The sequence below is a fragment of the Penaeus monodon genome, chromosome 11 (assembly GCF_015228065.2).
Source record: "Penaeus monodon isolate SGIC_2016 chromosome 11, NSTDA_Pmon_1, whole genome shotgun sequence".
NCBI classification, from domain to species: Eukaryota; Metazoa; Arthropoda; class Malacostraca; order Decapoda; family Penaeidae; genus Penaeus; species Penaeus monodon.
In genome coordinates this window covers 13204690-13207189 of record NC_051396.1, presented here as the reverse complement: position 1 = coordinate 13207189, position 2500 = coordinate 13204690, and positions in this window count along the sequence as shown.

Genomic DNA, 2500 nt, shown 5'->3' with positions numbered 1-2500 from the left:
TCAGCCGCACCGGAGCGGCCCGCTCTGCCTCGTCAGCTGTGCATCTCCCCAGCCTCTCCTCGCCTTGCGCCACACCCAAGACCAGAGTTTGGTTTGTCAGAATTTAAGAAAAAAAATCGGTGATGAATACCTAGCTTTTCTTTAAATATTTCTCATTTTCTGTTCAATATTTAATCTCGACTTCTCGACTATTGTCAGTTATAGGTATTCATTTGCAGTTAATCTAGCTTAAATAGATTCTCACTCGTACGTATCCTTTATTACCGCCGCCTGAGGTTGCTCTTCCCTCAGCACCGTCGTTCGCTCGCATTCTGTGACGCCGCCTGAAGACGGATTTCCTTCAGCGCCGCCCGTTCACGTGGTTCTGGAGCCCGAGAATATCGGTCTCGGCATCCGTTAGCACTCATATAACTAGCAAATCTCGATACCGATATACACTCTGCGCCATACAATACTTGCGTCGTTTTCTAAGTTGCTCACGTATTTTATAACATTGTGCCACTGTTTCTTCTTATGTACTTTCTTATTGTGTATAGCTACGTGAATTTAAATGATGATGGGGACCATCATTTGGAAACCAGGGAGATATGTAACTCAACTATATCTATATCATATTATTATATTATACATATTTTATATATCCCTACATGTTTGTCACATACGTAGCTTCACACATACATATACATAGACAATTTACTCATGATCATTGCTTTAAATGAATGTTCATCTTTCCTTATCACACTAGACATTCCAATGTTGTGTTGCTTATCCCCTTCCACAAGAGCTATGCATTGTTGTAATACTACCCTTCATCACCAACAATTGCCAAATGGTAAGCACGTGATATATATATCCATTTTTAGACCACTGTAGGAGATGACAGGCAAACTCCTCGGCGCAGCCGTACTCCATCATTCTTCTTCTTCTTTTAACGGGAGGTTCATGTCTGAGCCGCCGTGGTCACAGCATGATACTTAATTGTAGTTTTCATGTTGTGATGCTCTTGGAGTGAGTACGTGGTAGGGTCCCCAGTTCCTTTCCACGGAGAGTGCCGGTGTTACCTTTTTTTTTTTTTTTTTTTTTTTTTTTTGGTAATCATTCTCTCTATCTTATCCGGGCTTGGGACCAGCACTGACTTGTGCTGGCTTCGCCACCCAGTGGCTAGGTAGGCAATCGAGGTGAAGTTCCTTGCCCAAGGAAACAACGCGCCGGCCGGTGACTCGAACCTTCGAACTCAGATTGCCGTCGTGACAGTCTTGAGTCCGACGCTCTAACCATTCGGCCACCGCGTCCCCCCCCCCCCCCAAAAAAAAAAAAAAAAAACCCTGTCCTACAAAGACGTTGGCGATCATGGATCTCCATGATTCTCTTGGCAATTTTAGAGCGGTGGTTTGCCGTTGCCTTCCGCCCGGTGTTTTTATCGCATATAAAGGCACGCGCACTGAAAAAAATTTTAACGGTAGGTTCATGTCTGAGCCGCCGTGGTCACAGCATGATACTTAATTGTAGTTTTCATGTTGTGATGCTCTTGGAGTGAGTACGTGGTAGGGTCCCCAGTTCCTTTCCACGGAGAGTGCCGGTGGTACCTTTTTTAGGTAATCATTCTCTCTATTTATCCGGCCTTGGGACCAGCACTTGACTTGGGCTGGCTTGGCCACCCAGTGGCTAGGTAGGCAATCAAGGTGAAGTTCCCTTGCCCAAGGGAACAACGCGGCGATCGGTGACTCGAACCCTCGAACTCAGATTGCCGTCGTGACAGTCTTGAGTCCGACGCTCTAACCATTCGGCCACCGCGGCCCACTCCATCATTACTATACAATAAAGGAGTCAAGACATCTTGGTCGTCTATCTTACACCCTAAGCTCGCCACCTACCATACTTTTCTAGGGGCCATCATTTGGGCCCCTACAATATATATATGTGTGTGTGTGTGTGTGTGTGTGTGTGTGTGTGTGTGTGTGTGTGTGTGTGTGTGTGTGTGTGTGTGTGTGTGTGTGTGTGTGTGTGTGTGTGTGTGTGTGTGTGTGTTCATGTGTATATATATATATGCATTTATCAAAGCATCTATAAAGCATATATACTTATGTATGTTTATATATACATATATATATATATATATATATATATATATATATATAATATATATATATATATATATGCGTGTGTGTGTGTGTAATATATATATATATATATATATATATATATATATATATATATATATATATAGTATATATATATATATATATGTATATAATATATATATATATATATAATATATATATTATATATATATATATATATATATATATATATACATACACACACACACACACACACACACACATACACACACACACACACACACACACACACACACACACATATATATATATATATATAAAATATATATAGATATATATATATATATATATACATATATATATATATATATATATATATGTATATAATATAATATATATATATATATATATATATACAA